The sequence below is a fragment of the Micromys minutus genome (genome assembly GCF_963924665.1).
Source record: "Micromys minutus genome assembly, chromosome: 3".
NCBI classification, from domain to species: Eukaryota; Metazoa; Chordata; class Mammalia; order Rodentia; family Muridae; genus Micromys; species Micromys minutus.
The window spans coordinates 63,844,051-63,866,937 of record NC_137972.1 but is presented as its reverse complement, the minus strand read 5'-3'; positions in this window follow the sequence as shown (position 1 = coordinate 63,866,937).

Genomic DNA, 22,887 nt, shown 5'->3' with positions numbered 1-22,887 from the left:
TCATTTGTAGTTTTATTCTGTCCAAATTTCTTACGGAACATCTTATGTGGAAATAATTTAAGATAAAAATTAATGGTCAATAGATACCTAGCACAAACATCTATATAAACACAAGCAGCAATGCAAATACTGCATTAATCATAAAAATCAGGGTAAGATGCTTGATGTTTCACTGATACCAAAAACCAGGCACTGATATATTTATGTTGGTGTAAATATATAGAGGAGAAAGAAATGATTAGATGGGAATAGGAAAGTGAATAAGGTATAATTAATTATTTTGGACAGCCTTACACATCAGTTCTCCTTTGTAATAGCTTTACTTGAGGAAAGCACAAATTCAGAAGTTCTTGTTTCCCAAGCATGAATTTCTATAAAGTCTCTGTTTCATCATGTAGGCTGGGAGGAGATGAACCATCCAATGTATGCTTTTTGGTTGGTGCCATAGTCTCTAGGAGCTCTAAGGTGTATATGTAATTTGATGTAACACTTTTTTTTAATTTCTTTTTTTTTCATTTTTTAACTACTTTATTTTACAAAACAGAGATAAATGTACAGATTTTAAGCATTTTTGCATAAAATTATACAATACATTTTTGTCAGTACTTGTATTTTTTTAAAGGTTTGATAGTGTGATAAAGATCCCACCAGTAACAATGAGCATAAAGTACATGTAAAACAAGATGCAACCTGGAAATAGTCAAAGTTTTCTTGTTTGTAAAGATTGTTTTTTTTTTTTTATTTGAAACTGTTGTTTTTTATTATTATGGGGTTGCAATCCCCTCCAGCTCCTTTGATCATTCTACTGACTCTCCATAAGAGTCTCTGACATCTGTTCAGTGGTTTGCTGTAAGTACATGTATCTGTCTTAGTCAGGTACTTGTAGAGCCTCTTATAGGACAGCTACAATACACTCCTGTCTACAACATGGCATCATTAATAGTATCTTGGTTTGTGGGCAGGCACCAAACTCAAACAGTTCTTTCCTTAACTTTGTAAATGAGTTATTTTTATATTTTATTCAATATTTTCCCTATTTACATTTCAAACATTATCCCTTTTCCCAATTAACCCTCTGGAATCCTCTTATCCCATCCCTCCTCTACTTGCGTCTATCAAGGTTGCCCACACCCACCAATCCATTCACTCCTGCTCCCCCAACCCTGGCATTTCCCTACATTAGGGCATTGAGCCTTCATAGGAATAAGAACCTCTCCACCTCTTGATGACTGACCAGGTCATCTTCTGCTATGCTGCTAGTGTCGTGGGTTGCTCCATGTGCACTCTATAATTATTTCTCACTCCTGTAGTTTTACCTAAAGGAAATATTTTGATCTCTAGAATTACACAGAAACTTTTGTCTCAAAGGTTACAATAAAGGCTCAAGCAAACAGTCAGTAGTTATGCCAGGCTCCTGCTCCTATTCTTCTTCTAATTCCTACATCAGTAGTAAATTGGGTTTTCCTAGAATCATGGAATATGCCTATGAAAACACAGAATTTTGTGGCTCAGTTCATTTAGTTTCCTTCCTTCCTTCCTTCCTTCCTTCCTTCCTTCCTTCCTTCCTTCCTTTCTCTTTTCTTTCTTTCTTTATTTCTTCTTCCTTTCTATCAGCTTTGTTTTCTTTAAACTAATCAGTTCAACAAGGTCTGATCATCATTTCATTAGCATATAGTTATTGACACATACATTGGCATCCAAGAAACAGTGTTGCAGACCCCAAGAAATATTTATCTCTATTCTATATTCATTCACTGCAAATAGTCTTAAAACATGCTACAGAATATGCATTTACCAGTCTCTTCTGTGCTAAAATTTTTATTTCACTTGATTATGTGTAGGTTTCATGCTGGGTACTGACAACAAGAGGGAATAATGCCTGAGGAGAATGGATGTAGCAGATGACATGGAGATAAATTGCTCTTGTTTTTTCTTTGAGTCACTGAGGATATGTTGAGTCTGCATTCATAGGAGAATGCAATGTCTTCAAAGGGCCACAGGGTTTATATTTTTTATTTGTAGGTTTTCTACATATTCATAACTAGGGCCTCTATCCCAGCCTCTGTGGTCAAGAAAAAAAAATATGTTGATGATTTTATTAATTAAGGTTTTTTTTTTTTTTTTATCCAAGTGATTTTTCATGTTCTATTTCTCTTGCTAAGACCTTCCCAGAACACCAAGGATATTAGTAGGTTTTTTTAGAAGCCAAAAAAAAAAAAAAAAAAAAAAAAAAAAAAAAAAAAAAAAAGAAAAAAAAGAAATAGTGAACATGAGCCAGACAACTTACTGCTGTCACCTTGAACTTTGTCACAAAGTCTCAGATCTGGAATTATGTAATTAAGTGTCATTACCATTTCTTTCAAAAGCACCTAATGTCTTATACAAGTTTTTCTATGAGTTCAGAGGTCAATACACATGATAATTCACAAAGACAAATATGACCCAACTCTTCTCTCAAATTTTCTTTGCTGTTGCAGCCCAATTTTCTTTCCATCCCTGTTTTCAATATCTTTTCCAACAGATTGATATACCTACTTCCAGGAACAGAGGGGAGAAAATTGCCAGAGACAGAGGTAACAGGTAAAACTCACAGATGTGGAATATTATTATACCTGAAAGAAATGTCTAGGTCAAATGATAACAAGGCCCTGAAACACAGTTATAAATAGGAAAAAATACAAACTTAAGGCCCCAGAATGTTTTTATTCATTTATCCCAAATTCTACTTAGCAGAACCTAGAGTTAGGGCCAGTTAGTCCCTAACCTATAATGTAAAACCTTTTAAATTTGGCTCTGTCTAAATTCCAGTCTTTTGTCCTTTCATAGAAACAGGCTCAGGTATTATATAGATAATCAGAATTCCCTATATTACTGTTATTGGGGACTGCATTCAGGATATTAGAAGACATCAACTCAAGTTACAATACTTGTTTGACAACCGTGGATAAAATCATGACTATACTGAACTGTCAAATGCCTCATCTGACCTAAGAGGACAGAGTTTATCATGACTAGTGTATTTGTAAACCATAGACAGTCAGTTTGGAACTCCAGCAAAAATAAAAAAAGAACAGAAATTTTTTTCTGACTGTGGAAGCATGTGTTTAGATTTTTTATAGTTGTGAGATGATTTCTCCTGAATAGTCCAAGGTACAAGCATGTACCTTGAATGGAAGCTCAAGCAACTAATTCACTTGGGATGGGTGGTATATGATAGACTTCCCTAGATACACCTGGATATGTCTCATATGGACAGTCACTCTATTGAATAATTTGATCTCATCCCACACTCTGATTTTAGGATGTTAAACTGCAAATAGCTAAGTGAAGCCATATGAATCTAAGCTGTTAGTCAAGAGGAAAATATTTAAATTTCTCAATATCTTCAGCTTGCTGTAGTCTTAAATTTTTCTAATGGGCTAATAATAAATAATATCTAGTTTCAATCAGTTCAAGGTAGGCAGTGTGTAGCAATCAAAAAGGGGTGAGTTGAGTGATGTAAGAGGGACCATTTTGTTTCTGTATGGAAACATACATTGGGAGTGACTATTTTTAGGGAATTTATTTGTCTAGAATCACAAGTATACAAGAAGCTATTCTTTGCACTTCCATAGAGACCCCAATAAGAGAATAATGTTTCAGCTGCCTCAAAGTGTTATCATCATAGTGAGGATGCATGATTATGAATCTCTGCCTCTAATATCCTTAGGGCCATATATGGTATAATAACAACTCTATAAGATCAAATGGAACAGGAGCATGGTTTGTTTGACTGAACTGTCTGGCAGATGTCAGTTTTTCCCTGGCAAATACACCTCTAAACATGTGTCTTTTCTCCCCTTCAGGCTCCCTGTTTATATGTGAAGACTCTTTTGACCTTAGTAATGTTGTTAGAAAGAAATTGTTAATACCAATAAAAGCAAGGGAAGAATGTTTGACTAAATATCTGAAGTCTTGTGTCCTCTCTGCAGCACTAAAATAATGAGCATTATGGGAAAATAATGTTATGAAAGGAGACAACATATTCCTCAAAATTGTGACTATAGAACCAAGACTGCTAAACTATGAAAATATTTACAGGAGTTTCCCAGTTTGGTTCAGTTTAAGCACTGCCAATAATAACCAAAAAAAATAAAAAATCAGCCTATGTGGGTGAGTGGTTGAAATGGTAGCATCTTACTTGATCTTACACATATTCTCATTTTCTAACTACTTCAGCCACTCCATTGTTCGTAAAATCTAAATGACATAGAAAACTCTTTATGTTAGCTGCTTGAATTTCTGCCCTGTTATACACTGACATTTATTTTTTTTTTATTTTACAGTTACTCTGACATCACCAAATTAAGCATTCCTCTATCAATGAAATTTAAATAGATGAGTTATTGACCAATTGTATATTTGCTTGCGGATATTTTTTGAATTTGAGTAAAAATGCAACACTTACTTCCAAAAGCAACTTCCCCTTTCTTCTCTCCTTTCTGTCTCTCCCACCCAAACTCTCTGTTCCCCAGATCTACTATTCCACTACTTCTCTTCAAAAAAGGAAAAGCAAGCTGAAATCTAACCTTGGAGAACAAGATAAAATGATATGTAGGCTAGACTAGGCAACCCAGTAGGAATGAAAAGCATCCTGAAAACACATGAAATATTTTGGCTTCTCCATTTATGAGAATTGGTAGTTTTGCTGAGAGTAGACATTTTTTAGTAATGTACAGTAATACGCAAATGTAAGCTATGCAGTTATTCAAAATGTTTTCTCACCAATTTCCTCCTTGGTCATGATGTTTTGTGCAAGAATCAAATTGGTGAATAAGCCAAGTTTCATGAAGCTATCCCTACTCGAAAGTGCAAAATTTCCAAGGAACTCGGATATAGACAAGTCAGGGAAGAGCAGGAAGCCATTTCAAAGTACATTCTTTATACACTACTATAGTGACTTATTACATCTTGACAAGCAAAATTGTATAAACTGATCTAGAAGCAGTGTAAGGAAAAGATGCCTAAGATACAAATTTATATAAATAATAAGAAAGCAGCAGGAGCAACATTCATTATTTAGCTACTGAAAGAGTTGTGAGGAAAAGCTCTATCGAAAAGCTCTAAGAAATGGAATTATAATGGTTTTACACACCTAAGTAAATAAGAGACTCATACTCATCCTAATTAAATGAGAGCCTCATATTCAATATATTTTATCCTAAATTAATAAGTAAAAGAATAAATGATGCAAATAGATCAAATTTATACATGCTTAAATATGTATTTACCTATATTTAACTTATATTTAATGTTAATGTTTCATTAATTGTAATAATTTTGAAAAATGCTCAGAATGATGAGGTATTTCAAAGTACATTTTCGCAAAGTATGGCCTTTAGACAAATACCAATCAGGTACCTGAGAAAATTCCATATCCCTGTTATAAAATTCTACTGGTATTTATTTATTTGATTGTGTCCACACGTTTGTGAAGGTACATAGATGCTGGGACAATATGATGTCTGGTGCTCTTCAGTATCACATTTGCCCTCACTCCTTGGGCATTGTATCAAAGATGTATCTTGGAAGCTCTAAACAAGCTCCAAAACTCTTTGCCAAGAAAACTGGTCACATGCATATATAGCAAATTTTATCTTTTTACATGACTTTGGAGACCAAATCCTAAATCTTTATGCATTCTCAGAAAGAGTTCTTATTCCCTATTGAAAATAGTCTTCTTGAGACTAGAATACTGCTATGGCTTACAGTGCAGGTGGGGAAGCATACTCACAGCCCAGACCTCTGCACCTCTGTGGCACTGTATTGTTGAACAGAAAACACACAGACCCCCACTTTCCCCCATCCTAATCAAAAGGACACAAAGGATGTCCACACACTCACCAGAGGCCATGCAACACAGACAGAAATGGTCACTTAGAGAACTTCTACATGTATGTCTTACTGGAATGGGAACATCGTGCAAATGCATGGTGGACAGATGGGAGAGAAAGAGTAGTGAAACAGTTTGAGCATTACTAAGCCAGATAGAACTGGATATGCCAGAGTGGAGAGGAATAGCTCATTGTGAGTAAGCCTTCCGTTTATCTGAAACGATAGTGAAGTGTCAGCCCAAGCTGCTGCTGAGGGCCATATCTGTGTCTGTGGCTATACAGTGGCAAGGCTCAGTCTCAATGCCTGAGGCTCATACTAGCACTGAAATCCACAGGGTTCTTAGTTGTCTGGATATCTCTAAAGACTATGTGATTGACAAGATGTTCTCTATAACTGGTCCTGCCCCTTACTGGCCCCCCTCACTGGTGCTCTTGAAAGCTGGACCCACCACTCACTTGTTGAAGCACTTAGAAGATGGGGCTTCTACCTAACCAGGGCATTACAGTGGAACTGGTCTGTTAGTGAATGTGCTGTGAGGCACCTAATTGTGGGAGGACTGACCAGACATGGTCTGACAAGGAGTGGCTGTGCCAAGATGGTGATGTTCCCTTTTCAAATACCTTGCAAATTGCCTATTTGGGAGAGGTGGCCTGAGGGTCATGAGAGTTGGAGAGGTGGCCCTGCCTCTCACAGACTATAGCATTTGGGAAAGTGTGCCCTGAGCCTTGACAAGCTAGGGCTGCAGTATGCTGCTATCTCTTGAGTCATGAGCATGTTTTATTCAGACTTGACCCTAGGGTATGGGGCCTGAAATAGTAATATTAATTTTTAAAAAGATGATGAAAAATTTCTTCTTATCACTGGCATAAGGGAATTCAGTTTCATTCATTAGCAAAGGCCTGTAATGCCTATTAGCACATCAAGGTCTATGGCCTTCTGGGCTCTTTCAAACATTATTTACAAGTATCAGTGATACACTTTAACATCCTCAGTCAATTTACAGGCTTTTTTTGACCAGTAAATAACTGTTTTCCTGACACTGTTTATGCACTTTTTTTTCTCCTAATTTCCCTAGAGATAGGTGTAACAGTTTTTTTTTTTTTTTGGGGGGGGGGGAGAAAACCAAGAGAAAAACAAAAACAAAATAACAAAAACAAATACCTTTCCCTCTTTGATCAACAGAAATGCAATTTTTTCTTTGCTTTACATATTCTATATACCCAGGGCTTTGAAGCAGATAAATGACTCCTTATTCAAGGGAATCAGCCTCACCTAGTTTGACTAACCTAACCATCTTGATTTTCTGAACACAAATTGCTTGACCATACTGGCTTCTACCACAAACCACACTTGGCTCCAAATAACAATGTTCAATTCTGGAGTCCAGCTGCACCTCTTCAACCTTCTCTAATCATCCAAATCTCTTAAATTATTCAGTGCTTCTCTGTATCCTAGAGACTGCCATGCCTGTCTGGACATCTATTGTTAATAAGATAGGTTCCTCTATATGTACTGAAACTGCTATCCTGTTTCTAAAATGGTTCTTCCAGTCTACCTTTCTATCTCTTTTCTCATCTTCTGGATTTAACCACATATCAGTAGTTAATGGTCACTCTTGACCTCCATGCTTTGTCTACTATGATTACAAACCCCTCTCTGGTGTGTCAGGAAGCACCTCTAGTCTCACTGGTTTCCCATCTCAAAACCAAGGATTACATTTTCTATGTGCTTTTAAATGTTTTATTTGACAAGTATCTTGTCTACTCTCTTTCCTAGTACATGCAACATCATCTCTCTTAGTTGTTGACCATAACCTCTTCTCATTGAAAACCTAAATCCTTAAGCTATTTATAATCCTATGTATAATCAAGTATTTGCATTACCTCATATTTAGTGTTATTATTAAGCCTAAACACCTTATTTTTTAAATGCAACATGTCCAGGCTAAAATGAAAAGTAATGGTCTAAATGGACAAAAGATAGCACACTGACTCAGACACTTTCAACACATTAGCAAGTAGACTGAGTATGCAGGCTTTATTTTTCTTTTTGATCCTTCCACTATACATCATGCTAGGATTATGAGGATCTTCTTGCAAAAGCTCAACATCACTTGAAAGAGAGAAAAAACTGAATCTTTTGCTACCACACTTTTCAACTACTATATAGAGCATGTGAATCTTTAAGGCTGTTATCTGCCTCTATAAAAGCTGGATTTCCCCATCCTAATCCTAACTCAACATCAACAGCTTTCTTCTCATCACAGGTCATATATACTTTCACACTGATAGCCCCTATTCTCTTAGAAAGTGTTAGGTTATGGTGGCCCTCCAACATGCCCTTTTCCTATGACTGATATCTCCAAGCTAGAAAGATACCTTGTGTTTTCTTGTTGTTGTTGTTGTTGTTGTTGTTGTTTTTTCTGCTGACCCCTCTCTCTAGATTCAAAAAAGTATTCATGATGTCTTATTCAAACCTATAAACTCACCTGGCATAACCTCTATGCCATTCTTTTATCTATAGTCTAGAGGAAAGGAAAAAGTCTGGTCAGCTCTGCAACTCTACACAGATTATGTCCACCACAGATACAATTCTAATCTACCAAGAGCAGATGCAATTTCCTGGTTTTGAACACCCCTGAATCTACCACATTAATGATTAAAATGTTGGCATAAAAGTCCTGGAAAAGTGGGCTTTGCCTCATGACTAGCCTCCAAAATGCCTTCTATAAGGCAGTTCATTTAGATAAACTAAAGAAATTCACACACATACTAGATGAATATCCTGCATAGATCCTCATCCTCCTCATTGAAACCCTATTTCAGTACAGAATGTTAGATACTAATTTTTTATGAGGTCATGCTTACCCTCAACTTTCACTACATCTCCTAGTCAGCTCCTGATATTAAAAAAATAAAATCTGCATGATGGCCTTCAATGTTCTCAGAGAGATCTGTTGAATATTGTATATATTGTGTTTAATGTAAGGGAAAAATAATGACAGAAAAATGATAGATGGGTTTTTAATATTTGGCAAAGGGTCCAGATTCTGGCAGCAGGTCTATTGTTAATGATTTGGGTAAGAATAATTAACCATAAAAATACAGAGCATAAATATCACTTTACATGTAGCAAACCTTGCCATTGTATAGAAAACTGCCCTTCACGTCAACTACTACCAGGATCTGTACCAAAGTGTTGACAAGCAGGACAATGATGAGTTGACTATCTGACATTGCATAGACAAGATAAAATGGTACCGTAATTTCCTTCCCTACAGAAAAAATAATTAGGATCTGCTTTGCTTGGTATTTAAAGACTAATTCTGAGTTAGGATATTTACCCTCAATAAAATCAAAATTAGCAAGGGGACTAGGGTATTCACTCAGGTAGACAGTATGTCTGTGTCATTCATAAGAGAATCATGAGGTACTTAGTGTTATGACATAAAATAAGTTGAGGGCTACCTGGAAGGCAATTCTGAGAAATTATACTATGTAACATGTTTGGTACAAAAGGAGTCATTGAGGGGAACAGACAGGAGCAAATGTTGTAGATAAATAGATGGGAACAGAAAGTGTAGGGCACAGAATTGAGGTCTATATGTCAGAAAGAATGAAATGTCTAATGCCAAATACATACACATACATACACACACACACATACACATACACACACATACACACACACACACACACACAAACACACACAGGCAAACACACACACACACACACACAGAGAGAGAGAGAGAGAGAGAGAGAGAGAGAGAGAGAGAGACAGACAGACAGACAGACAGACAGAGAGACAGAGAGACTGAGACAGAGACAGACAGACAGAGAGACAAAGACACAGACAGGCAGACAGACAGAGAGACAGAGGAAAAAAAAAAAACTGGACTGGGGAGGTGGTACTTTATCTGACACAACTTTTCCCTGTCCCTACTGGTGGATACAACAGGTAAGGACATAAAAAAATTTCTAGGTCACTAAAGGCAGCCTAGTGGAATGATCGAGAAGTCATTACCCTTTATTTTTGCTTAATTATAAAAAATGTACTTATTATGACAAGGATTCCCACTGCTAGGATTTGGTATTCTCTGTCATAATAAGTTTAAACATATTGAATGCCATGTTCAGAAGTTTTCTATCAGGTTTGAGCCCTGACATAAATGAGCTGAGAGGACTCTCCAGAATGGACCAGAGACTTTGGAGATGACTTTCAAGACTCGAAGTGGGGATCCTATATATAATGCCCTACAGTGGGGAGTCGAATCTTGTAGAACCCACCTCCAGCAAAAATAGACAGGTAATTAAGTGAGGAATGGGTTTGTGGTTACCAAAATCTCTGACCCATAATTGTTCCTGTTTGAAAGAATGCAGCGATAGAAATGGAGTAGAGCCTGAGGAAAAGAAGGTCCAGAAACAAGCTCAAAGGGGGATCCACCTCAATGAGAAGACCCAAGGCTTGGAACCATTACTGAAGCCATGGAGCACTCATAGAAATGAACCTAATATGACTGCCCTCTGAAAGAACCGGCAAGTAGTTGAAAGATTCAGATGAAAATATTTGCACCCATCCAGTGAACAGAAGCTGCTAAGACTTGTGACTGAATTAGGGAAAAGTTAGAAGCTGAGGAAAAAGATACTTCTGTAAGAGGGCCAGGACACTCAATTAATCTGGAGCCCTGAGATTTCTCAGACACAGGACAACCAACCAGGCAGAACTCACCAGCTGATATGAGGCCCCCAACACATGAACATCAGAGGACTGAAAGCTTTGGACTCAGTCAGAGAAGATGCATCTAACCCTCAAGAAACTTGAGCCCCCAGAATAGAAGTCTGGCAGGGTGGGTGGGGTTCGGACATCCTCATGGGGAAGGCAGAGGGGGACAGGGAAGAGGTATGGGATGAGGAACAGTAGAATGGTGGACTGTGAGGGGAAAACAATCTTGAGTGTACTAAATAAATAAATAAATAAATAAATAAAATTATTTAAAGAAAAACACAAGAGAAATAGGGCACCGGTAATCTCTTTCCTTTCCCACAATTTTTGTATTGTTTTTAAAGGCACCTAATAAAATTTTAAAATTAATGGGAATGGTGAATAAACTTAAGGTCATTTAAGCTTCTTTCAGGTGTAGAAAATGCACATTTTCTAAGAGGAATCCAAAAAGAGCTTATTCAAGGTGGTGTTCTCCTGGATTCAAAAAAGAAAAATGTCACTGCACCCAACAGACTTCAGTGAGCAGGGATGGTTGAAAGGGGAACATACAGTGAGTCCAGTTTAATGACACTCAATATTTAGTGACTTGGCCTGTCTAAAGAAGAGAAGATTCTTGTCACCTTGAACTAGGGATTTCATGGAAGACAGGCAATGGGAAAATACACTCTAAATACTAAGTAGTAGCATCTCTTCCAAATGAAAGTTTTGAGGAAGAGAGTCACAAAACAAGGAGGGCTTGGAGGAGCTGTGAGTATAATAGACAATTGCAAAGTGAAGTGGTAGAAGAGAACAGCAAGAAGACAATTGCCCATTAGGGCCTGTGGAGGTATTACAGTTGCTGATCCAAGGATGTTGAGTTGGGTACAGGTGACAAACAGTCTGCTTGGCTTGAATGGCTATGGCTGGATAACAGAAGTGTACTGGACATGGAAAAGGTCACTTCTTCAAACTTCGGAAAGTATTTAAAGAGACCCAATGGGAGATGTGCATAATTGTTGTTGGTGGACAGGTTTGTTAGTGATCAGTGAGCCAGAAGGGAGATTTGTTACAGGTTTCTAAGAGTTAAAATTAAATTGTTGTGTGATTTAGACCTATAAAATGAGCATACACACCAAGAAAACCTATTGAGTTGCAGTGACAGTGTCATGAAATATAAGGTGGTGTGTGGTACCTCACTTGTCCATGCCAAAGTACCCCCTTGAGTAATTGTGTCATGCAGCAGGTGTATACTGGTGAAAAGGAGAGGAACAATCCATGTATCCAGAGAGGATATAACTGTGAGGGCAAAGTTAGGGGAGGTGTGTGCAGAGAAGTACAGAAAGGGGAGAGTGAGAATGCCAGCCCATGCCAAGGTTCCTACTTGAGTAATTATGCCATGCAGTGGGGATTTATTGGGAAAAGAGAAAAGAGCAAACCATGTAGACAGGCAGACAGACAGACAGATGGAGCAGAAACATGAGGGCAAAGAAATGATAGATGTGTGCAGAAGACAGAAAGGGTATGAGAGAAAATTCCACACAGAAATTGTGTGATAGAACTGGAGTGGTGTTCTTTTAATCAGGGCACACACATGTACACACCTGGCACATGTAGTGGTGACAGCAAATGTTGACAGTAACAATTTCTATGTTCCTTAGAGCAGCCTAGTGAGATCATCTCTATGGTACCACTTGGGTTATACTTCTTGCTTACTCGGTTGACATGTACCCTCCTGAGATATCTCAGGTGGTTACCAACTAAGGACTACAGGCTCTCCCTCTGTTCTTTCTGGGGCCACTTGATAGCTCACTGCTTCTTATTATACCTAGTTACTTAACCCCTTTCTTTGTCAGTGATATCAGGAAAAAGATATACATTTCCTTTTGTTTTCTACCAACTGCCTATGGATTATTTTCTTTCCTCTCAGCCTCGGAAGAGCCCCTATTTAACATTTATGCTTCATCTTACCCCTACCACCATACTCTTTTGATTAAAAGTTAAGGTACAATTAGTTGCCTCAGTAGCCTCCCATGATCTTCCTATTAAAATTCTATTCTAGGTGCCTAACTTCCAGGCTGTTACTCTCAACACCATATTTTCTCAAGACATAGGCAGAGCTTAATACAGTGAGAATACCTTGATAATAGTAGTAAAGTCTCAGAGGAAATGAATCTGTATTTCACAAAGCTAACAAGGTTACAGTCCCATATTTGCTTTTTATCCACTATTGATATGCTGAAGAATCAAAGATGACAGATATGGTTTACCCATGTTCTCATATGCAGGGCTTATGTTTGTTTAGCTTTGACATTTTTTTTACCCTAGCTCATGAAAGATGATCAATGAAGTACAAAACTGTTTACCATGTCATATCTGCAGCCTTACTGTTAATTATTGCATGATGGTTCTAGAATTTTCCTCATTGATCTGCCCCCTTCCTCATCCTCTTCTTTCTCGTCCTCCTTCTTTTTCTCCTCCTTCATCTTCTTCTTGTTCTTGCTCTTGTTCTTGTTCTTGTTCTTGTTCTTGTTCTTCTTTTTTTTTTTGTTCTTGTTCTTGTTCTTGTTCTTGTTCTTGTTCTTGTTCTTGTTCTTGTTCTTGTTCTTGTTCTTGTTCTTGTTCTTGTTCTTGTTCTTCTTCTTCTTCTTCTTCTTCTTCTTCTTCTTCTTCTTCTTCTTCTTCTTCTTCTTCTTCTTCTTCTTCTTCTTCTTCTTCTTGTTCTTGTTCTTCTTGTTCTTCTTGTTCTTCTTGTTCTTCTTCCTCTTCCTCCTCCTCCCCCTCCTCCTCCTCTTCTTCTTCTTCTTCTTCTTCTTCTTCTTCTTCTTCTTCTTCTTCTTCTTCTTCTTCTTCTTCTTGTTTTCTTCTTGTTCTTCTTCTTCTTGTTGTTGTTCTTCTTCTTCTCTCTGTTTCTCTCTGTGTGTTTTTCTCTTTGCTTCTCTTCTCTCTCTGTCTCTCTGTTCTCTCTCTCTCTCTCTCTCTCTCTCTCTCTCTCTCTCTCTCTCTCTCTCTCTCTCTCTGTGTGTGTGTGTGTGTGTGTTTGTGTGTGTGTGTTTGTTCATATATTCTTCATGGAAGCTAGCTCATATAGGTCTAGTAAATACCACTGATATAGTTTGTGAGGATTAAGTCCCAGAGTTCTACTTAGTTGTATATATTTCACAGAATAAAAAGAGTCAAAGTTTGTTAAAATCATTTAAAATGTGTCACCAAGAGAAATAATGTCATGAGAGGTTATACATAAAATCAAAGTTTCTATTGTATTACATATATATTTCTGTAGGACCAAAATTAGGCAAATATTGGTGAAAAAGGAAGTCAAAGTCTACAGGGAAGAACCATGTGCTTTGATAGGTTAAATGTAGTCACTTCTAAATTGCCCAGACATTTTTGTTTGCTTCCATATACTATTTTCTATATCTAATCGTATTTTACAGTTTCACATTGAAATTACTTTGGAAGATAAGGACTGAGGGATGCTGCAAAGACCATGCAATATAATGCATTTTGCAGAAGAAATTTCTTGGGGGTGGCTGAGAATTTTGAACAGTAAATGGATAAAAGAAAAGGAGTGTATGCTGCATAAATTTTTAAGGTTATGTTATTCATAGTAAGAATAGAAATGTGTTGCAGCTGGTCATGGTGATGATGTAGCTTCTGGCTCTCCATACAAAATGTAGTCTGTGACTTGACTATGGGGCTTTCTAACATTTCTTCCTTTTGTTTATTTAAAAAAAAAAGATTAGAAAATGGAAGGACATGGCTGGAGAGGCAAGAATGAAGGTACAATGTACTTGAGATTATTTCTGGATGACCATGGGCTCCCAAGAAAACTGACCGCTGGCCAAGTCCAGGTAGAGTAGACTGTTTCTCTCTCTGTTCAGGCTCTGATTACCTGATGTAGAGAGCAGCTGGGAGAGAACAAAGGAGAGCAGCAGCCATAGGATGTCTAAGGTCTCTGGCATTTGTACCTTCCCAGTACTCCCAGAAATAAATTATCTAAAACTAACCAAGATCATGCTTCCCCAAGCATACATAAGACAAACATTCTGCTGTTTGGAAAATAAACAAATATATAAATAAAATAAAAAAACAAATTCTCACTACAGTCTGGGGTCAGGAAAATTCAGGCATGTCCTGCAAGTCTGGAATACATAGACTAGCAATTCTGAAGCTTTCTGGACTCAAGTTTAGGAGGAAATACCTGTAGCTGGTGGGTTGTTGCAATACTAGAATATATATACATGCAGATACACACACATATCTTTTCTTTTTGGCTTTATTAATATTTAATTATTTAATATTGTTCTATGAAAACTATATAGAGGACTTTTGTTTTTACACCATTCATATTCCCCCTTTGCTGTTTGGCTTCTCCAGTGTTTCTCAGATTCTCTCACATTCATAACCTCTTTAAAAATCAACTTTAGTGTTTATTACATATTTAAAGGTACACATAGAACCTACTGAATCAAACTAATGTGCAGGTTAGCTAGTGTTATTTCAATTTGTCATTATTCAGAGCCATTTTGAAAAATAGAACTTTAGTTGAAAAACTTATCACTAGATTTTCTCTGTGGGAAATCCTGTGGTGTGTGTGTGTGTGTGTGTGTGTGTGTGTGTGTGTGTGTCTGTCTGTCTGTCTGTCTGTGTGTGTGTGTCTGTGCGTGTGTCTGTGTGTGTCTGTGTGTGCATTTTTTAAATCGAGGGTTGGTGTGACTGAGCCAAAGTTCACTATAGATGGTCCTACCGCTGGGTTGGTGCTCCTAGTCAGGCTGATCAAACTATGAACAGCAAGCCATCAAGCAGCACTAAGCATATTTTCTGTATCAGTTACTGTCTCCAGGTTCCTGTCCTGTTTGATTTCCTATCATGACTTCCTTTAGTAATTCACTATGATATGGGAATATAAATTAAAACAAATCTTTCTTTCCAAAGGTTGCTTTTGAACATGCTGTTCCACCACAGCAATAGAAATGCTAAGTATGATAGAGCTGCTCCTATGTTTGCATTTTTAGAGATGAACTTTTGTAACTGGATAAGTTTTTAGAAATGTCCCTGGAAAAATTGATTCTTTATAGTGATTCATCTAGGGAGGGGTAGGATTTATAATATTTCTCCATCCAAAGAGGGTGACCAGCACATGATATACTCTCATGGAATAGCAATGTTCTCATGAAAATCACAGATGTTGGTGTGACTGCAATGATTGACTTTCTGATTGATACTGTTGAAAGCATGTGTGTATTGTTGTTGTTAGGTTAGCAATAGCAATACAAATGTGAAAAAAGAATGCACTCAGAGACACAGCTCACTGAGCACATACGGGGTGTTGGTGTTCCCTGTTGGATCTTTTATGGGAATCACTTTAATTGTTTAGAGGAATTATTTTCTTAAGTGTAGATTTGAAGCTTTTAGCCCCATGTATTCGGTGTTAGGGAAGGACAGTCCAAAGAATGGAGAGAAGTGGATGAGAGAAGTTTCTACCCCTAGGAATAAACAGAGTAGACAGCATGGGAATACAGGATCTTAATCAAAATTTATCAGGAACCCTGTTAGGTATGGGTTAAAGTAAATTCTCTGAAGATTTCAAGAACTTTTTAGTTTAAAAATAAGGTATAACTCTTAGATATGTTATTATTACCACTGGTTATACATAAATCTGCAGTCTAGAAATGGCAATGAACTCATGACTTTGATATGTACTAAAAAGATGAGTCCAAAATGATTTGTAGTTAAAACATTAACACACTTTTTTATCTTGCCTTTCATCTATATTCAGAAAAAAAATTTAAAAGTTTAATGTAGACTTGTTACTACAATAATATTAAAGTTATGCTACCATAATTAGTTTAATATCTAATCAGAATTTCATTACTAATATTCAGAACTTTTGAAATTCATAATTTAAAGAGTGAAAGAAATCTGAATCACTTTTTAATATATTATGTATTTAAGTCATTTTCTTGTACCTTAAGAATTTCATTTACAAACCCCAGGACAATTCTTTAGACCGATCTAAATTAAATTTTCATATCTTAAAACACTTATCGTACATTTACACCTTAGGTAAACTTTCATATCCTCAAACTACACCTAAACATTTCCCTTTTTTCTATTCAGTCATTTACCGTGGGACATGGGTTGGTGATTACTGACCACAATCACTGTAAGGTGAGTTCCTTGAAATAAAGGCAGCATAAAAGGTTATAATAAATAAGTCTTTGTAAAAGAAATTCTTAAAAGTGAGGATAAGAGCTGGTACTTCTTTCTATCATTAAATATTTTATATGCAATATTCAGCAGATATCATAGAAATGTTTTTCAAACATTTATCTATTAAGTATATTTAAACTAAGCATACTTTTTGTCTAAAATAAGGTAACCATGATAATCAGAGAGTTGATTAGGACTAAGAACTTTTTAAAATTGTTCTAATCCAAATTGTCATCTGATGATATCAATCAATTCAAATACTGTAGTAAGAAGAGGTGACACCCCCATGGCAGCTTATTTCTTAATGAGGACATCAACCAACATGTTTGGAGAGCTATACAGTTTCTATTTCAAAACAATCTGTTTTCATAGGGGTAGAAATAGAGGAAAACCCCCATTTTTGTATAGATGGGCAAAGTCATATGAGAATGTAAGAGCCAAAATGAGGTGCTTTTGTTGGTGAAGCAGTAGGTAGACTCCCAAATTTGGATTTAAATTTTGTGTGTGGTAAAATCCATCTTAAACAAATATCCTTATATACCTGAGGACAGTCAGATAAGCTGATTGTGAACATGGATAATAAGGGGATTGGTAATGACATGAGATTTATAAAGAGTATGAGTCACATGGCACCGGTGGAAATGTGTCATTTTTAAAAACTTGAACAAATTTATTTTAAAACACAAAGATAAATGTACAGATTTTAAGCATTTGGCATAAAAGTATGCAAAAACATTTTTGTCAGTACTTGATTTTTTTAAAGATTTGATAGTATGCATTAAATTCTTACTAGTAACAATGAGCATAAAGTACATGTAAAACAAGATGTAATCTGGAAAGAAATGTGTTATTTTTGGCAGCTGCTGATGTCATGGCTGTATGCACAGAGTTGTTAAGGTAAGTCTGGAGAAGCACATGGTAATAGCACATGAGCACTTTGCAAAACTTACAGGTTTCTAGTCTTAATACTTATTATTTTGTTCACTTTTGTTTCATAGTAGAAAAATATCCTTAATTTTTTTTAATTATTATTATTTTAACATTTCTTTAAAGTCCCATCATTTTCCTTTTCCTGTTCTGCCCCTGAGAGTTTCTCATCACATTGGCCTTCCCCATTTTTAAGAAAATGTCCCCACACACTCACCACCTTTACACACAACTTGGTAGGCCTCCCCACTCCCTAGTACATTAAGTCTCTCAAGGATTAGGTGCATTGTCTCTCATTGAATCTAGGTTAGTCAATCCTCTTCTCTTAATGTGTTGAATGCCTAGGACCAGTTAGTGTATGCCACCTGTTTGGTTGCTCAGTGCCTGAGATACCTCAGTGGTCCAGGTCAGTTGAGACTCCTGGCTTTTCTATTGGGTCACCCTCCTCCTTATCTTCACCCTGGATTTCCCTAATTCAATAACAGGGTTCCTGTCTTCTGTTCAATTGTTGGGTGTAAGTACCTGCTTCTGTCTCTGTCAGCTGCTTGTTGGACCTCTCAGAGGGTAACCATTCTAGGGTACTTTCTGTAGGTACCATCAGTAATAAAGTCAGGCCTTAGTGTCTCTGCTTTAAATGGGTCTCAATTTGGTCATTTAACCTCCTTTTTCTCAGTCTCTTCTTTACTTTTTGTCAAAGCAGCTCTTTAAGACCAAAATAATTCGAAGGCAAAGTTTTTGACTGTTGGAAAGCAACCCCATACCTCCACTTGACATTGTCTTTTAATTTGCAGTGAATTCTTCAAGTTTTCTTTCTCAACTACGGAATTTTTTTTTCAAAGTCCCTTCCATTGAATTTTGAGATTCTCTTACTTCCCATGTATTTGGTACATTCTAGACGGTCTTCTCTTGACACCTTCTAACTCCTGAAGTGGTATATTTTGATTCATTCTGATGGATTACAGAGATTGACTTTTGCCTCCCAATACCTCATCATGTTTTCCCATTCCTCTGCCCCTTCCATTTTCATCTCCCACCACTTCATTCCAATTCCCTCATTCCCTCTGCCCTCTGGTATCTTTCTCCTCCCTAGTGGGATTGAGGCATCATTTGGGCAATAAAATTTCTCTTACAGAGAAACATAAATGAAAAAAAAAATACTTCAAGTTTCAATAATGTAAGTAGACTAGTGACCTGCAAAATATTATGTAGCAATATCCATTGCTTTGGCATGCTTTTTAGAGTTGAGTAATTACCTGTAAAAAAGACACCCTGGCTTAATTGTGGACAGCTTCCACCCATTCATTAAATGCCAGGAAAGATCTTGAGACCAGCATTTGAGTACCCACCCTCTAATACACTTTCTGTGCAACTGTGAATGAACTAACATGGCTTTCAGAGAGATTGAACTACTCAGGTCAAGGAAGTATAAAAGTGGGAGGCTCAATCAGAGAAGATGGCAGAGACAGCGTACATTTATTGTGAGGATTTTTAGCTTCTGCATTTTCAACAAAGCACACACTATACAGTAAATAGACAATCACTAATGTATTGTAAATTGGCACAATAATTTATATCAATTACCTTGACAGTACCGTTACCTTTCTTTCAGAAAGTTTAGGTAGAGGAGTACCCATAGTTTTTATTTTTCTGTAATATATTTTCTTCTTCTTCTTCTTCTTCTTCTTCTTCATCACCATCATCCTAATCATAATCATCATTATTTTTATCATCATCTGTGGAGCTGTGAGCCAGAGGCCACACACAGGCATCTCTGGTCTGATAAGGTCCATGGGTTCAGGCAAGGGGAGGGGGACTTGAGAAGGAAGGGAAAAAACAATTCTGCTGCCTCCGCTGCTGGTGCTACTGACCATCATCTCTGCTGCTGTCTCGGGATTTTAGGACATGCTGAGCCTCAGGAGACTTACTAACTGACGAGGAGTGCAGGGGAGCTTATGGATGAGGCAAATATGGAAGAGTGAAAGTCTTCTCAAGCTGTGGTGTTACAGCTGTTATGACAGAAGCTCTCAGATGATGGAGTAATTCCTGCACACCTTTCCTTGCAGACAGGCCTCATACATACAGTTTTCGGATGGCTCAGAGTCTGACATGTGCTTCCTATTGGCTTAGCCTGAGAACTAGGAAATAACTCATATACATGTTTGGCGGTATGGTTCTACTCTGTCTTGAGGCTATATGATATGTGCCCAGGTCCTCACTTGTGGAGGAGGGTCTAGGGGCATGGCCTATGCAACTCAAAACACTCTACATGGGCCTGTGAGGGGGCTGTAGCTTTGTGAGTGGGGCCTGATCTCCTGGAAGACTAATAAGTTCCTATTGTCACTTAGGGTCCCCAAGGCTTGTACTTATCTTGGCCAAGGATCAGGGTACCCCTTCACTACCATGACCCCCAATCATTATTATCATCATCATCATTGCCATCATCATCATCATCATCATCAACAACAACAACAACAAAACAACATCATCATTAATCTCTGTTTAAAGCTCATTCATTATCCAATTCCCCATTTACACTCTGAAACGTTCGTATCCCATTCTCCCTGTTCTATCTCAAAAAGGATGTTCATAAACCTGCACTCCTTCACACACCACGCCTGGCATCTCCATTCCCTGTAGCATTAAATAATCTCAGCAGTTGGGCATTTCTTCTCATTGAAGCCTGACCATGGAGTCTTCTGATGTATATATATATATATATATATATATATATATATATATATATATCTGGGGCCTCTGCCTAGCTAATGTAAACCACCTTGCTGGTGACTCAATGTCTGAGAGATCTCGGGATATATTTTTGTTGGGACTGTTGGTCTTCTCATGGGGTCCCCTTACAAATGAGCCTGGCAGAATACAGGTACACCTATACATCATTTCCATAATCAGAAAAAAAGTAAAAGTGAGGACATGTATCTACTTTCATTTTGGCACACATAAACTAATTTTATTACACTATTACAAACAAAGTTTTACTCCAAATATTTTCTCATGGTTTTCAGATTAGGTTTTGTAAATGTTTCTTTCTGCCATCAGTATTTCCTTGAAAATGTATGGTGACTCAAAATCACATGAAATTCAGAAATCAAAACAAAGAAACATGGTTAATTCAGTTCCAAATTCAGGGTCCAATAAAAAGTAAATTTTGTAGTCTTTATGCTAATTATAAAGATGCCAGTACCTGTTTACTAGCAATTGACAATGAACCAAGTGAAGATTTTTGTTCAGATTGAAATGCTGTGCTTAGTTGCATAGAGGAATTATGGATTAAACATAAGCCTTACTTATATGCTCTGAACTGAGAAGAAACTATATCTAGAAGTCCTTTTCATTCCTATTTAAATATAAAACACAAAATGTTCTCTAATAATGCACTTTTTTCTCTGATAAGCTGTTCAACCTACCTCTCAAAGAGAAACCAACCATATATCCAACATTCAAATAGTAAAGGTACTGAGACTATTAATATTTATGATATAATATAAAACAAGTAAAGAAAAATTACAGTCACACATATTTTTCTGTCTGCCGTTTTTATAAAAGCAAAATAAAATACACTTAATGTCTCTCAGTTATCTAAAGATTGCATTTTGATTTATGCATTAAAGAATATTTCACAATTTACTTGTCTCTATATAACTTCTCTATACTCTATGCACATTCAATTATCCTATATTGTCTTTATATTTAATGGATTTTTAATCATATCTTTATTAAATATGTTATTTGTATAAATTTTCTCTTCAATTTTATTGGTATTATTGCCTCAGTATAAAATGAGCCATGGTGTAGTATTGTTTTAAGGATTACCTTACTTTAGGTTTAGATGTTCTGAGGAGACCCCATTGCCAAGAAAACTCTAATAAAGAATTCATATGTATTTAAATGGCTCATATATTCAGTTCCTCATTATCAAGGCAGAAGCATGTTGGTGTCCAATCAGGCAGGGTGTAGGAGGAGCCGAAAGTTCTACATCTTGTTCTAAAAAACATCCCCAGAGAACAAGAAGAAAATTCTTTCAATGTTCACCACACAGTAACACACTTCTTTAACAAGGCCACTCCTTCTACTGGCACCACTCCATGGACAAAACATAATAAAACCAGCACATTCTATTCCCTGGTCTACATAAGAATTTTAAAGCACCTGACTCTATCAGAACTACATGATGCAAAATATACTTAATCTAACTTCAAAATCCCAATATTCTATGACAATATATCAGTGTTTCAAGGTCTAATTCCAAAGTATCTTCTGATATTTATGAAATTTCTTAAAGTAGTTCCATAAAAAGTCAAATTAAAAATGCAGATTGCATACTACCATCACATCATGGCACAGGATCATAGTATTCTTGCAAACTATCATGGTGAGGAAATACTGGACTGAAGCCATATCAAAACCTATCTGGACAAACTCCAAACTCTCCATCTGCATGTCCAATATCAAAACACAATTCAGAACTCAAATTCCTTTTATCCTCCTTTACTGATGTTAATAGATCTGCCATTCAGTAGTAACAAACCCTGTTCTTTTGTGTTGGTTCTACTTGCTGTTATCAGATTTCCTCAGCAGATATTCTATGGCCCTGGAATCTCTAACATCTTGGTGTATCAAAGGGATTGTTAAATTATAATTTCTTGACTCAGTGACTGGGGTCCACACAAATTATTCTGGCTTTCTGCAAAGGACTGGGATCTCTTCTCCAGATCTGCCCTCTAGAGAACTCTAGACTCTGGTTTATATCTACAGCTGTTCTTCATGTTGACCTTCCCATGTTATTGGCACTTCAGATACACTGGGGTAATTTTCTGTAACTAAGCTTCAACAATAGCCTGTCATAAACATTCTTTATGTTTCCAAAATGCAATTTCTTCAAATTAACCCTTTAGTATTGGGCCATCAACTTCAACTCAGGAAGTGTCTTTAACTTTTATGGCATATCACATTGCCAAGCCTCAGCTGCTCTCCATGAACCATTCACGTCTTCAGTAACATGGCACCAGGTTAATTACAAATTTACAATGCTACACCCCCATATCTAACTATGAAACACAGCTTCTGTCTGTTCTCAGAACACATTTTTCAGAAGATTTCACCCCAGTGATACAGATCTTATCCTAGTCACTGCTAATTCCTTAGCTTGACACAAAT